Source organism: Bos indicus, chromosome 18 (assembly GCF_029378745.1).
Source record: "Bos indicus isolate NIAB-ARS_2022 breed Sahiwal x Tharparkar chromosome 18, NIAB-ARS_B.indTharparkar_mat_pri_1.0, whole genome shotgun sequence".
Taxonomy (NCBI): Eukaryota; Metazoa; Chordata; class Mammalia; order Artiodactyla; family Bovidae; genus Bos; species Bos indicus.
In genome coordinates, this window is record NC_091777.1 from 10307773 (window position 1) to 10324560 (window position 16788).

At 45.6% G+C, this 16788-nt stretch overlaps 1 protein-coding gene across 2 annotated transcripts in view; it reads left to right on the forward strand.

Annotated features, from left to right (window-relative positions):
- The window catches only part of CDH13 (cadherin 13), a 1011953-nt gene that overhangs the window by 544231 nt on the left and 450934 nt on the right, over positions 1–16788 (forward strand). The gene's annotated exons all lie outside the window — the stretch shown is intronic.

Consider the following 16788-nt stretch of genomic DNA (forward strand, 5'->3'; position numbering starts at 1 on the left):
TGAGTACCCCTGGTGCCCACCCCCCACACGGAGACGTGTCTTTCACAGACTGCTTTCCTCCCACTGAGCTCATTATTTCTGTGCTTCATCAACCCGGGGCTGCACGGCTTTAAGTGTGTCTCTGTGGGAGCCGAGTGGCATTGAACCCTGACAAGCAGCAATGAGGGCCCCTGTCTCATCAGCAGAGCCCTCTGGGTTTGCGTAAAACTTTGGGCATGAAAAACCAAGAAGGGGCCCCTGGGGGATCTCAGAGGAGGTCAGAAACTCTACATTAATGTTGGTTTTCCAGAAACCAGCTTGATAATGAAGCGCTGTAAAAAGAATAAACCCTTGGACCTGCTCATTCTACTTAGAGAAATCCATCCTAAGGAAATAGGGAGGAATTCAGTCAGCTTTTTGTACAATGATGTTATAGCAGGACAAAATCCTTAAAATGGAAACAGTTGCTAAATATTCAGCAATATATAATGGTTAAACTATGGCACAATTTTGCAAGGAAGCTTTCTACAACCGTTTAAAATATTTTTGAAGAAGTTCTAGTTACATGGGAGATTTTCAAGATACTGAATGAAACAGACACACCAGCACATATGGTGTCCTCATTACAGACGGAGTGTTTACACGTATCGTGATGGGTACATGTTTGTGAAGAAGCATGATAGAGGAAAACCAAAGTCTTAGTGGCTGTATTTGGTGTTACTGATATTTTCTGTTTTTTTCTTTCTGATTTTTCTACAATGCACTTGCTTTGCTTTTATATGGAAAAACAAAAGCCTATTTGTAAAAGATAGTTTCAGAAGTTGACACCCATTCAAGATTCAGAGAGCAAAGTAGCTGCATGAAGATATTGGGTGAGCATCAAATCTTACGTAGGCTATGGGTCCCTCCTATCTCCTCTCTGCCACACCCCCAAGAATCCCATTCTCACAGCTGTGTTAAGGACCAAGCCTCTGGGGGTAGTAGCTCCATTTTTTGAGGAATGAGACAGAATTCCAAGCCATTTTCAGGGAAGGCTCCAGCAGGATGCAGTGCACTGAGCTGGAAGCAGGTACTTGGGAGCAAGGCCCAGCCACCAGTGTCTGCTTTCCAGGCCGTTGCCCATCACACGTGCGTCTCCCTGCATTAGATTCGGGGAAGGTGGAGGGGCCAGTTTCTAGGCCTGGACTTGGCATTCATCTTCATCAAAACACCATGTAAGAGCATCCCAATTCCACCTCAACAACATGACCTCCTCTTCCCTCCTTTCCTAAGGACAGAGGATGGAGGGACATTACACTGGACAGTCAAGTGCTCTGGCTGGGGAATTGATCCCCTGGGTGTAGCCTCCTCTGTTACAGCGAGATACTGACCTTGGGAAGACCATGTAGGTGTCAGTACTCAGGTTCTTGTCCATAAAATGCAGATAGCACTTGCCTACCTACCAACAGGAGTGCTGTGGTTTTCCAGTGAGGATCGCACTTGAGGCATCGAAATGCTGGACAAATATAGGGCAGTTGGGGGCGGGGGGGAGGCCCATCCAGCCTCATGCTGAGCAGTGTGGTCCAGGGTCCCCAGTCCTGGGAGGACCTCCCTCTCAGAAGTATCACCAAAAGGCAGATGCTATGAGCATCTGCAGGGCGTACCATCTGTCAGAGGACACCAAAGGGTGACTGGTGCATCTTCAGTGTACACCCTTGGGGAATCTGGTTGTTGTAGAAATTGAATGTTGGCACCCTCTGAAATTCCCAGGTCCAGCCAGACTTGCCGGTGACCACAGGTGACCTGGCAGCTGTCAGTGTCCAGCCGCTGCAGGACAAGCCAGCGGCAGACTGTTGGTAAATCCCCTCTTCTTCCCCCTGCCTATCGTGGGAATATCTATTACTTTTCAGACACAAAGAACTCAAGACATGATACATTTCATAGTTTCATAGCACAGTGATACAGAGCTCTGGGGTCAGCAAATTGCCATTCAGGTCTCAGCACTGCTGTTGACTGTGCTGCTTTTATCTTGGGCGACCCATTCACCCTCTCTGAGGATCTTGTGATTCTCTTCCACAAAGTGGGGATAGTACCAGGATGTCTAAGGATTGTATGAAATGGAAGACAATTATCTTTACAAATTCTTAGCATGATGCCCAGCACCTAGCAAGCACTCAGTAAATTAAAGCTGCTCTTACTCATTTTCTTCCTATAAGATGATTTAATTTTTCTGTTAAGTTCCACAAGTTTTTAACATCAGTTTCCTGCCTTCAACTGTGAGAAGGTTGACATAGACAACAGACTTGTGGGTTTTCCCTTCTATCCTCACAGGAATCAAACATCATAGCATTTTCTGCCCCTCTTTTAAGTATTAAAGAGAGATTCCTGGAGGAAGCTGAGCTCTAGAATTTCCTAGGAGATGGAAGGGGTACAAGACAAAGAATAAAGGGGCAGAAGTCTTCTTGGGAGAGTTCTGTAGCCTGGAAATAGGACCAGCATGAATCAGAGAAACTGGAAAAAGCTGGTTGCCAGGAGTAAGAATTGGTAAATGAGAGGCTGAACGATCCCCTTTTAAAGTGACCCCTTAGGAGCTAGTAAGAGCTGAGTGAGAGTGTAGGTGCATGCTTGGCTGACTGATCCTGGCTGTTGTTTCTGGGATCCAAAATTGGTTTCAAAAAAGTCAACATTCCACACTCCTAGAGAGATTTCTGGGTTTCCATAAACAAGGGCCCACCTCAGTGTGAGTATTCTCCTTAGATGGCAGTGACCTTGATCACCAGGGACAGTGAGGGAAAGATACCTTAGGGCAGTCACCACGGGAAAAACTCGAACACCAACATTCAAGGACTAATCGGGAGTGATGAGAAGGTGGCCTTTGGTCAGTCAGGTGGCTTGGTTTTGATGTTGTCAAGGGTCCCAGTCAGAGACTTCTTTAAGGAGAATTTTTGATTCATGAGGCGTCTCTTTCCTCTGGCTTCCACAAGCTGAGCGCAGGGCTGTCGGGTATGGCTGTGCAGGGTCTCACTGCACAAGGGGGAGGGGGATGGCTGAAGGATGAGAAAGGCCTGACTCAGCCCCCTGCTTATTCTCCAAAAGCCACACTGAGTTCAGAGCTGCATCCACAGGGAGACGACAGCCCTTTTCTAATGCTCATAGGGTATCCAGAGGAGGGTTGAATGAAAATCCCACCTTTCTTTTTTTTTTCAATTAGCTCATTTTTAGTTCTATCTAAATGATGAAAGTGAAGTCGCTCAGTCATGTTTGGTTCTGTGTGACCCCATGGACTGTAGCCCACCAGGCTCCTCCATCCATGGGATTTCCCAGGCAAGAATACTGGAATGGATTGCCATTTCCTTCTCCAGGGGATCTTCCCAACCCAGGGATCAAACCCAGGTCTCCTGCATTGCAGACAGACGCTTTACCATCTGAGCCACCAGGGAATCCTTTATCTAAATGATAATATCTAAATATTTAGATAATATCTAAATGATAATCTAAATAATCAGTGGCTCTGGAATCAGAAAAGTGTTCAAGCCTCAGCATCGCTACTTAGTGAGCTGTGTGCTCTTGAGCAACCCACTTACCTTCTCTGATCTTGTGATTCTCATCCATAAAATGGGGATAGTTACTAGCACTTTCAATGATTATAAAAGATAAAGTTACTAGTTTTTGTTAACTAATAATTGCAAACAGCTAGTAAAATAAAGTCTGGTCTGTGGCACAGAGATTCTCATATTTTTCCTTAAAGTGAGGTCAGGTAGCCTATAACAGTTAAAAACATAGTTTTGCATGTAGCCATGTTGGCTGAATTAAAGCACAGTTTTTACAACTAGCTATGGGAGCTTGAGCAGACAATCTGCCTCAATTTTCTCATCTGTGAAATGGGAACAATAATAATAATGATCTCATAGGATGAAGGGGCTGAAGGAGTTAATGCATGTCAAGCATTTGAAGGAGTACCAGGAACATAGTAAGCATGGTCTCAGCATATGTGAGAATTAGTCATGGGGAAAGCACAGGAGGTGAATGAAAGCTCCATGGTCTCTGGAGTTGTGAGTTGTGGACCAGACTTCTCATCTCAACTGTGAACTTCTCTTAGATAATCTTGAGTTTATTTGTAATTTCATAATGTACTCCACGGCATGTGACCTAATTCATTGAGTCATTCATTCTAAATATATTTCACTGAAGACCAGCAGGGGGAGGAATGGAATGGGAAACCAGACACGCCGGGTTCCCTGCCCTCACGTGGCTCTCACTTTAATGCCTAGGCTTTGTTTGTGTATAGGTGATATTTCCGGGAGCTGTGCCACGTTCATTGTGTGGCTTGGTTTACTCCTGTTCAGGACCGTGTGTGCTAGTGGTGAACAGTGGTCTGGGCTTGAGCCTCCCTTCACCAGTCTCACAATGGCCCAGTTTCTAATGCCCGGTTCTCCCCAGTGCCATTCGCTCTTCAATCCAGACTTTGTCCTGTTTTCTTCCTGTCTTCCTGTCTCTTCCTGTCTCTCCTATTTCTGGATTTTATGAGAACTGGGTTCCTCTCTTCTTAACACACTTCGGGCACAACAGTGTTGCAAATCTGGTTCATTTCAAGCAGCTATTGAGAAATGATTTACTGTCTTACTAGTACAGTTGGATCCATCATGTCCCTGGTGGTTATTGCGGTTGGTCACAAACCTGCTTCTTCAAAGAGCAGAATCCGAGGTCTCCAATTCCCGTGTTTTACTTTCCCCTCCTGCAAGTTTAAAAAGCAGAGAGCATGTGGATGACTGGATTGCCATTACAATTGCTTCACTGTTGTTGTTGTCATTCATTTTAAAGGTAAATGCTGTTTACTTGCAAGATGCTAACACGTCCCAACAAGAAAGCATCATTAACTAAACCTTGGAGATCTGCATGATGAGAAATAATCTGGGATAAATTTGTCCTTGGGTCCCTGGATGTGTATGATCACTGAAGCTGTTTATTGAACTCTACACAGCTGATATTGTGCTAAACAACTCATATACATTCTCTTACTTAATCCATTTCACATGAGAGACTTCAAAAGTAGGTGTTAACACCATTTTACAGATAAGCAAATAACTGTTAAGTAACTTTTTTTGCGGTCTCCCAGCTGGTGTGTACAGAATCTGGGAACCCTGTCTGTTTCTCTCCACCTCCAAAGCCCTGCATTTTCAGTTATAAAAATCACTTCTTTCTCTTTTACCTGCAACTAGACTCTGGTGTCTAGTCTGCAAATTCCTAGGCCTCTTTCCCAGGAACTCCAAGTATTTAAAGGGAACTTGACTTGCTGAATGATCTACTTCTTAAATACTTTTAATATTTTTTCCCAAGGCCCACTGCCTCCTGCCCACTCTCACTGCTGCAGCCCCCATAGGGCTTTCTATGCTTCTGACCCGAAGTGGCACCTGGCAAAATAATTTAGCTCTTGCAAGTATTGGAAGCCGACATATTAATGCAAAGCCTCCTGAAATATTACTCATTATTATGCATTTTGCCAGTGTTTGAGTGATTTGTGAACTCTTCATTGGAATAAAGTACTGTAAATGATTCATGAATGACCAAGTTTATGAAATTCTATAAAAATATTAGCAGGTGGTAATGATTCCTCACACTGTGACTATAATCTGCTGGCTGCAAATTTGTCAATATAGGAGGACAGGAGTGGAGTGGGAGACGGAGTCTATTAGGCAGGTGGGGGTTGGGGTGGCCCAGCAGTGGGTGAAAGGGAAAGAGGAGGCAGGCCTGTGTAGTGGGCCGGTGTCACGGCCAGGAGACCTCCGCCTGCTCTGTTGTCTACTATGGGAGATCCAGCAAGGGCTGGGGTGTCAGAGTTGAATGGGAGAAGAGGGGAGCATGTGGAGAGAGGGAAAGAACTGACATTTCCTGAGCACCTATTAAGTCCCCAAGAACTCTCTAGAGTTGCACACACACAAACCTGAAACTGGTTTATTATCTTGTCCTTACTAATGTGTTAGCTGAGGGCCAAAGTGGTTCTCAAGATATATTATTGTTTAATGTAGATGTTAACATTTATTAAACATTTACAACGTACCAAGGCTCTGTGCTAAATACCTGAGTGATGATCTCATTTGATCTCTTTAAAGGTGAGCTTAACACAGTTGTCATTCTCAACTACAGAACTGGTAACAGGAACCATCTGTGTTCTTGGCCTCAGAAACTGAGCAGGATTTTATTGTGTCCTTCTGAAAATTTGTTCACATTTTCTGGGATATAACGTGCTGTTGTTTGAGCCAATTTCTTGGTTAAGTTTTGGTTTCATAATTAGGAGTATTACTGTGAAACTGGAAAATACCAGAGAGACAAAGGGTATTCTTGCTCCTGTGTTTCCCTTCATTCATGACTCCACCCCAATTCTAATCCACATGACAGTTTATCAGAAAATACATTAAGATGAAAAATGCGGCTGTCATGTGGAAATAGTGTATCACATCATTAGCGATGGTAAGACGATGGGGAGATGAAGATTTACCCAGATTAGGGAGTTACTGAGGTGGTTAGCCTCCGTATAACAATGCCCATGTTGTACACGGGTAATGCACACTTTACCGTGGTAGACTTTTGCTGCCCTGGATAATATTTGTACTTGGAATGCTGCCCCAACCCTCAACTGTGGGGACAAGCTACTTCTTTCTTCATCCTCTAGTCTGGTCTTCCCCTTGGCTGACTTTTCTAGGTAGGATTCTTGATAGTAGTCAACAAAATCCCCTCCGACTAATATATAAAACAAGGGATTTATTTAAGAGTATAGGTAGCTTGGGGCTTCCCAGGTGGCTCAGTGGTAAAGAACCCACCTGCCAAGCAGGAGACGTGGGTTCAGTTCCTGTGTTGGGAAGATTCCCTGGAGAAGGAAATGGCAACCCACTCCAGTATTCTTGCCTAGGATATCCCATGTACAGAGGAGCCTAGCAGGCTTCAAGTCCATAGGGTCACAAAAGAGCTGGACATGAACTAGCGACTAAACAACAGCAGGTAGCTTATAGAACTGCTATAAAGACCCAACAACCTGGTTTACATGTAAAATACTGGAAACTGGTGCTACAGGACATACCCAGCATTTCTGATACAGCTCTAGTGTAAGGGTTCTCAGTCTTAGTACTGTTGACGTCTAGGGCTGGATGATGCTTTGTTGTGGGGGCTGTGCATCACAGGACGTTTAGAAGCACACATGGCCTCTTACTAATAGATGACAATAGCATCCCCCATCCCAGTCTTGACAATCAAAAATGTCTCCAGATACTGCCAGTCATCCCACAGGGGCAAAATTGCCCCCAGCCAATAACCACTGACTGTTCTAGAGGAGCCATCGTTGCTGCCACCTCTCCTATCACCATGCTCCTGTGATGCTCAGAGCTGGGTGGTAGACTCTGCCTTGGCAGCCCTGAAATCCTGGGTGACTCTGATCCCATGCTTTCTGGAACCTCAGATCCCGAAAGCAGAGCCACTGCCTGTGTCTTTCCTTCCCTCACTGAATCTCATGCTAGGATGTGCGTAGAGATGAGCCTGTCATCTGAAGCACTCCAGCTGAGCTAGCCAGGGGCCTGGGTGGGAGCTGCCACCTATGGGGTCAGCCATGCCACCAGTACAGTTCATTGCAGGTGAGAGGCCGCCAGTGACAGTCACACCTCGCTGAGGGCCAGTGACCAGTATTTCCTTGGAGAGCTGGCTTCACGCCTGTGCTCTTAACTCATCTGCATACTTCAGTCCTATCCATCAGTAAGACACGTGGCCTGCAAAAGAGTCCTAATTGGGAGGTGACAGAGAACTTGAGTTGAAAGCTCAGGCTTTGCAGTCAGACCTACTGAGGTTATACTCTGCTATCAGAGGAACCGTATGAAATTGTCATTTTTATAGTTGAAAGAAGGGTGAATATCAGCCATTTCATGGTTTGTCCCGATACTACTGTATCACCTTTGGCAAGTTGTTTTCTTCTCAACTGTTTCTCATCTTTAGACTGAGGGTGAGATTGCAGGATCAGCTAGTGGTGTCGTAGGTGGTGAGCGGGGTGTGTACCCACAGTGCTCTGTACAGTCTCTTACTGGGTGTTCCGGAATTGGGAGCCATCGCTTCACGTATCATTTTGTAGCTGGGGCTCCCAACAGGGGAAATAGAGGAGAAAGCAGACCTTCACCTATTGAACATCCGGCGAGCAGTCCAATGGTTGCATGTCAGTAGCACCGTGTGTTGCTCCGGAGAAGCGAATCATCCAAATGGGTGGTTTTCAAAGCATGGCTCCCAGACCAGGAGCATCATCTGGGAACCTGGTAGAAGTGCAAATTCCCAGGCTCCTGCTCAGACCTGACAGGTCCTGTGGGTGTTTCTGATGCTGGCAGGTGTCTGAGAAGCCCAGGTCTAAATAGGCCAAGTATTAACCTCAGGGAAGATGGCTTGTTAATTTGCCTCAGTGAAGGTGGCCTTTGAGCCAATCCCCTCGCAGTGCTGCTGGGGTCATGGGTTTGTGCCTGAAAGGTGCTTATTTCTCCAGGTGCCCTAGTAGGCCATGTGAAAGCCCTCTCAATCCAGCCCACGCGCTTCAAAATTGCCTTTGTTTTTATTTCCTTAATGGCTTTGGCACCCCACTCCGGTACTCTTGCCTGAAAAATCCCATGGGCGGAGGAGCCTAGTAGGCTGCAGTCCATGGGGTCGCGAAAAGTCGGACATGACTGAGCAACTTGACTCACTTTTCACTTTCATGCATTGGAGAAAGAAATGGCAACCCACTCTAGTGTTCTTGCCTGGAGAATCCCAGGGACTGGGGAGCCTGGTGGGCTGCCGTCTCTGGGATTGCACAGAGTCAGACACGACTGAAGTGACTTAGCAGCAGCAATGGCTTTTGAGAGTGGACAAATTTGTCCCAGGCTTCTTCTCTCTCTCTTCTCTCAACTTTGGATGGCTGTTAAACATAATACCATGTTACCGAGCCTTTGCTTATTTCTCCAAAACCAACCTTTTAGGCCAGAGATGAAAGTGTCTTTAGAAGATTTTAGCCAGTACAGGCAAAAATATTCCCTGACAGGACGAAGCTGGGCCTGGGCTCAGCAGAATCAGCTTCTCTGGACACTAGATCTGTAACCTTGAGTAAGTTTTTTGTGGTTCTCAGACTTTGCTCCACTTAAAAAAAATCACCTGGAGAGCTTTTAAAATACCCTGCTGCCCAAGCTGCACTACAAACCAATTAAATCTGAATGCTTTGGAGTGGGACCAAACATCAGTCCGTTTATCAAACTCTCCAGGTGTTTCCTCTGTGAAGCCAAGTTTGAGAACCACGGAGTTGAAACAACTCATTGACACCCCAGTTTATTCATCACTAGGGTTGGGGTTAATGACACAGTAGGCGAGATTGAAAAACCTGATCTCCCTCAACCAACTGCTTCACTCTGAATGAATATCTGAAATGAATGCCTTTCACATGTCTCTCTTGACACAAGTACTTAAAAAATTAAAATGTAGAAAAACACAATTTGATAAATAAATAAACAGATTGTCTTCTGACTCCCTTTAGAAAAAAATAATTCAGGATTTGCTTGCAGCGTCTCCCCAAGCCAGTACCTCCGAGCATCTCCGTTCGACTCTTTTCCAATTGGTTCTTCACGTTTCCAAGCACCTCATTTTGCGACCTGGCCTTATCTGCCAGGCACACCTGGTGAAACTGAGGCATGAAGAGGTTACCCGACGTCCCACAGCAGCCACATACCTGGATTAGACCACCGAGTCGCTCCTGACTGATTACTGACTTGGTCCACTAAGCAAAGCCGCTTCCTCACTCGAGGCTACAGAAACGTATTTTCTAAACTTCATTAGCACAAACTCCTCAGAAGAGGTTCAGCTTCAATCGTGGCAAGTGAGAGAGCCCCACATTCCTTCCTCAACTTTCTCATCCCCCGGCACCTAGCCCACACAGCGTGGACCCACCGAACGTTCACAGGATGAATAAATGTCTGAGGATCAATTTTTATTTTTTTCTTTCTTGTTTATGTGTTTGTTTTAGTTATCTAGCTACAACCACGTCTATTTCCTTATAACTGTTTTTCAAATGAGTTGGGGGCTTTTTCTCCCCAAGATGCTGAAGAACTACAAAATATCAGGACTGCAAGATCTTTTAGAGCCATTTTATCTAACCTGCTAAATTTACAAGAGCAAGCTCAATAATTAACCAATGGTTTTGACTCTCAGTACTGAAAAAAAAAAAAAAAAGTCTGCTGCTGTTTTGCCATCCCTCCAAAGCAGGCATGGAGGCTGCCCCAACCCCTGGGACTAGATTCTGCAAACACAGATAAGACACCCATTCTAGCTTCTACTACCCAATCTTCATGTATTTTCAACATCAGTAAGCATACTGGGTTTTTTCCCCATTTTCTAAAAATGAGCAGGGTGGTGGGGGAGAAGGAAGGAGGTGCTTGTCATGAGCAGGGACTAAGAGAAGGAAGGAGCAAAGGAGACGATGAAAACAGTTCGGCCTCCTCTTCTGGCTCCTTAAAGTGGGCTTGACACTTTGGGGTTAAAGGGCAGAAAATGATGGAAATTATTTTTTTATGAGATACTATGCAAAGTTGAAGGTGAAGACCAGAGGCTAATTAAATCAATGACAGAAGACTGGGTAAGATTCCAGGTTCAAGCACTTCAGCTGTGAGGCCAACCGACAAAGGATGACACTGTTCTAAAGCAAGCCGTCCCTCAGCATCCCAGAGCACCAGGCCTGAGCTGATGGGATGGGGAGGGAGGTGCGAGGGGAGTTCAGGATGGGGAACAGATGTATACCCATGGCTGATTCATGTCAGTGTATGGCAAAACCACTACAGTATTATAAAGTAGTTAGTCTCCAATTAAATAAATTAAAAATATATAAATAAAGCAAACCATCCCCTGCCCAGAGACTCCCATAGCAGCTTGGCATGGAAGAGCTGGTGATTAGGGGGTGGGTCACCATGATGAGGCTCCCATGGTGGCCCAGATGAGGGAAGAAGAAGCTAACACTGACCAGGAGGCACTTACAAAGTCAGCTTTGGTTTTCCCAAGAAATCCCTGGAGTGCTGTTGTAAGGGGGCTCAGTTCCTCTTGAGGAGGTGAGGACCCAGAATCCTGTGACAGGGATAAGTGCACAGGTGACCCGTGTCCTCACTGGGGCTGGGGAGCTGCCACCCGGGTTGTCCACCTCCATTCTGGCCAGCCCCCCAGCTTAAAGTCTAATTGAAATAGACTGCAGCAATTAGAGATTTGAAATGGAGTGAATCTCTGAGAAAAACCCCAGGATGAAAAGGAGAACATGAAGAAGCCTGATCTTCTGCCAGCTGTGCCTTCTCTTCCAGCAAGAGCAGTGTAGGAAAATGGACACATTTATGGAGAGGCGACCTGGACTGCCAAGAGGATGTGCACACACCAAGGCCAGCTCGCATCCAGCAGCCCCGTCAAGCATGATTCAGATCAAACACAATATTTATTTAATCAGCAGACATCCATGCTTAACTCATGCCAGCCGTTGTCTCAGGGTCCTGGGGAAAGAGCAGCAAATTACCACCAAGTTTCTGTTTCATGGAACTCTGTCAATACATAGACATGAGTGTGTATGTAACACAGCAGGTGATTATATGTGTTGGGAATAAAAATGGAGCAGATTAAAGATGCAGAGAGTGATGAAAGCAGCCACATGACCCAAGTAGGCCTCACCCAGTTGACATTTTGGGGAAGTCTGGAGGAAGGTCTGAAGGCAGAAATGCTGTCCTTCCCTCTCAGGTGTCCTTGGCATCAAGAGCTCTCATCCAGGTGATTGTGCCATCCAGGGGACTTCTGGCAATGCCTGGAGACATTTTTGGTCATCCCAGCTTAGTGCTACTGGCATCTAGTGGGTCAAGGTGAGAGATATTGCTCAACATCCTACAAGGCACAGGACACACGCTACATGTCCTGCTCTGCAGGTACCAGCATGGAGCCGGCCTCTTAGAGGGTCTGGTTTGTTCACTCAGATGTTTGTCAGTTTTGAATAGGTCACAACAGGGTAGGATACATCCCTGTCCTTGAGAAGTTCTTGGTCTAGCTGGGGATGATCAGTAATAAGACATCTACACCACCATGGGACAGGGGCAGGGCCAGGAACAACCTTCTATGGTATTGTGATCAAAGCAAGTGCTGAAGAATGAGGAGGAGTCAGCCAGGTGACAGGAGAGGGGCAGGGCAGGAATTGTTTCAGGAAGGGGCACAAAAGAGCTTGAGACAGCTCTGGATATGAGGGAGAGTGAGACTCCTGGGGGAAACAGGAAATGAACTTGACTAGCAAGGAGGGGAGGACCAAGTGCCAAGGAATGAGCTTAGATGGAATACCCCTCGGTAACAGATGTTACAGGATTTTAGGCTGAAGAGTGATACAATCAGATCTGGATTTTGCACAGACCGCTCTATTTGCCAGCAGAGGACAATGAGAGGCAGGGAGTCCTGTCTCTGGTTCCCTGAAGTCAGAGTGACACATACCAGATTAATGGCATCCCCCTCCCACCCCACTGGAAGACCTGGGCTTTGAATCCACACTCATAGTAAAGATATCAATATACCTTTGGGTGAAAAAAGTAGCAAGAATTGGGAGCCCCAATCCCACTAGGCCTTGCAGATTAGGAGCTTGGGTTTTATTCTAAGGACCCTAGGAGGACTTTAAGCAAGGGAGTTACACCCAATTTGTATTCCAGGAAGATAAGATTTATTCAAGAAAATCAAATTGCCATGAAGTAGAAATTAATTTTAAAATGCGTTCATTTGTTGAGAACCCACTATCTAGCAGGCACTGGGGGAGAGAGATAAAAGATTAACTCTGCCTTCTAGACAGAGGAAGCCAGAAATCTCCCTTTATTCTAAATCTACACACGGAGGGTGGAGAGTGCTTTACATGTTTGCCTGGTCCTTCCCATTTAGTTTGGCTCAATCTCCAGACTAAGAGAACATTCCCTGTATTTTAACATTCCATACTTTTAGTTCTTCTTTGTGAGTTAATCAGCAGGATATATCAAAATTATTTATTAAACATAGTTGGCTGGAGCTGTTAGCTGTTGATTTGTTTGATTGGCATCTGTTTTAAGATCTTTATTATGAGGAAGGCTTATCTTGTTATTGCAGTAAGACATTAGGTGCCCCAAGATCATTTCCATATTACTTTTCTTTCTTTGGAAGGTACAGATATTTGCATAATGGGCTCCTTTAAGCAAAGTCTGTCTTTTTGGTTCTATGTTGGAAAGATGACATGCTTGCTAAAGGGACTTGACTGTGCTCTGTCACTTGGAGGCGCTCATTCCCTGCCTGCATCTGGGGCCAAATGCAGGGACCCTACATCTGGACCCTTGGTCCAGAAGCGGGGTAAAGTGCAAGACAGGTGAGAAGGCATCCTCATTAAATGATGGCTTAGACCATATGCTAGATTGAGGATGTTTGAGTATAAGAAGTCGGGAGGAGAACCCTGTGCTCTTTTAAAGTTGATCATACCCTCCTGGCTTGGGGTACACATTGAGTTGGTGGCTAACACCTGGGGGGCCCTCAGGCAAAGGTAGTAGACATAAGGCTAAGGTCTTCATCAGCTGGTCATAAAGGCTCAGAAACCCAGGGAACTGGCATTTTACAACTGGGAGTGCATTTTCTATTCCTTTTGAGCTTTTGATGCAGAACCTAATCATGAACCTACATCATCTTAGTTCCTATTTAGTGTTTCTTACTTTCTGTTATGTGAAGCTCAGCTAATTACCAGATGTATTGAGTTTCTGCTGGTCACCATTAAAGATTTGCTGACCCCTGAACAAGAAGAGCCCTCATGGTCCTTGGAATAGTCAGCTCCATAGTCCTTTGACATCCCTAGAAGATGAAACAGTCAGTCCCAAAAGGGAGCTTATACATTTCCCTTTTCAAAAGATTTCAAACCATAGGTTGACCCTGTGGGGATGCTGCCAGGCCCAGAGGTGAACTCCACTGGGATGGGCTCCCCAGAGGCATTTTCATGGAGATGCAGTGATCCCCACTATCAGATCAAGGGCAGGGGCTGCCTGAACATACCTGCACTCTGCTTCTTGAGTAAATTCAGTAGTGGTTGGAAAAGGCTTTGCACGGATGTCCCATACAGAATACAGCATATCCTTGCTTCCCTTTCCTAGCAAGTTTCCCTTCAGAGCATTGCAGCACTTGGGGAGCAGGAGGCAGGCCCAAGCTGCCCTGCGCTGGGGCTACACCTGAGGCCAACCCCTACTCCCTCTAATAGAATCACCACCACCACCGAGATAATGATAAGAATATTGCTTTCTGGGTTTTGCTCTGCCCTCACTAACCCTGGCATTGACTCAATGCATTACGTAACCTTCCTCGGTTTCCTGTTTCTGCCATAACATATGATCACAAGTTTGGTGGCTTAAAACAGCACAGATCTGTTACTATAGTTCTCAAGGTCAGAAGTCAAATGGGAGACTCCCTGGGCTAACTAAAATCAAGGTGTCAGCTGGAAAGGCTGCTCCTTCTGGAGGCTAGAGAGAGAATCACTTTCTTTGCCTTTTTCAGCTTTGAGAGACCATGGCCTTGCTTAGCCTGTGGCTTCTTCCTCCATCCTCACAGCTGGCAAGGGTGAATTGAGTCCTGCACATACCAGTCTCTCTTTCCCACCCCTCTTCCAATTTGTAAGGACCCCGTGACAACATTGAATCTATCTGGATGATCCAGGAAGATCTTTTTTTAAATTCAGCTGATTGACAGTAGAGGCACAGAGCAGGTTAGTGATTGAGCCAATGTTATAGCTGGTAAGTGATAGATGATCTTACCTTGGCCCCAGCTACAGTCACTCCGGGGCTTCCCAGGTGGCCCAGTGGGTAAAGAATATGCCTGCAGCACAGGAGACATGGGTTTGATCCCTGGGTTGGGAAGATCCCCTGGAGGAGGGCATGGCAACCCACCTCCAGTATTCTTGCCTGGAGAATCCCTTGGACAGAAGAGCCTGATGAGCTACAGTCCAAGAGTTGGACACAACTGAAGTGACTTAGCATGCACAGTCACTCTAGAACCTGAGGACAGAGGGTATAGCCAGCAGTGTGAACCAACCCCTCTTTGGTTGGCTGTAAACAGTGTGACAACTAGAGGGAGAGGTAACTCAGTCAACCCTTGGTGACACCCATGTGATTCCCTTTCTTAACATCGGAAGCAGCTTGTCGTTTCTCTGATATGTTTTCCTACCAGAACATAAATGTCCAAGCCTATTTCTCACTTTGCTCGTTTCTCTTCTTGAAGTGTCATCTTGGTGTTTTATGATGATCATTTTCTTCAGAACAAGTGAGAATCAAGGAATGGTTAGACACTTGCTTCTTGTTTGTGTTTGGAGCAGTCTCGGGCTCAGAGCTACCGTGAATCTATCACTGAGCTCGAGATGCTGCTCTGACGCCTCGCATCCATGGGCAAAGCAGGGGCACCGGGTGGAGTGTGGATGCCTCAGCCTAAGGAGGCAGGACCCAGCACACCTGGTCCCAACTCTAAACTAGTTTTCGCCTCACAGGCGAGCACCCTAGTGCTGGACCCACTCAGCTCTCAGTCCAGGTTCCTGCCCCTGTGCAACTCACACAAAAGAGCAACAGTCAGTCTTGACCTCCTAAAAGAATCCTAAAGGATGATGCTGTGAAAGTGCTGCACTCAATATGCCAGCAAATTTGGAAAACTCAGCAGTGGCCACAGGACTGGAAAAAGTCAGTTTTCATTCCAATCCCAAAGAAAGGCAATGCCAAAGAATGCTCAAACTACCATACAATTGCACTCATCTCACATGCTAGTAAAGTAATGCTCAAAATTCTCCAAGCCAGGCTTCAGCAATACGTGAACCATGAACTTCCAGATGTTCAAGCTGGTTTTAGAAAAGGCAGAGGAACCAGAGATCAAATTGCCAACATCCGCTGGATCATCATAAAAGCAAGAGAGTTCCAGAAAAACATCGATTTCTGCTTTATTGACTATGCCAAAGCCTTTGATTGTGTGGACCACAACAAACTCTGGAAAATTCTGAAAGAGATGGGAATACCAGACCACCTGACCTGCCTCTTGAGAAACCTGTATACACATCAGGAAGCAACAATTAGAACTGGACATGGAACAACAGACCGATTCCAAATAGGGGAAGGAGTACGGCAAGGCTGTATATTGTCACCCTCCTTATTTAACTTATATGCAGAGTACATCATGAGAAACGCTGGGCTGGTGGAAGCAGAAACTGGAATCAAGATTTCTGGGAGAAATATCAATAACCTCAGATATGCAGATGACACTACCCTTACAGCAGAAAGCAAAGAAGAACTAAAGGGCTTCTTGATGAAAGTAAAAGAGGAGAGTGAAAAAGTTGGCTTAAAGCTCAACATTCAGAAAACTAAGATCATGGCATCTGGTCCCATCACTTCATGGGAAATAGATGGGGAAATAGTGATAGACTTTATTTTTTTTTGCTCCAAAATCATTGCAAATGGTGACTGTAGCCATGAAATTAAGACACTTGTTCCTTGGAAGAAAAGTTATGACCAACCTAGACAGCATATTAAAAAGCAGAGACATTACTTTGCAAACAAACTTCCATCTAGTCAAAGCTATGGTTTTTCTAGTAGTCATGTATGGATGTGAGAGTTGGACTATAAAGAAAGCTGAGCCCTGGAGAATTGATGCTTTTGAACCGTGGTGTTGAAGAAGACTCTTGAGAGTCCCTTGGACTGCAAAGAGTTCCAACCAGTCCATCCTAAAGGAAATCAGTCCTGAGTGTTCATTGGAAGGACTGATGCTGAAGCTGAAACTCCAATACTTTGGCAACCTAATGCGAAGAATCGA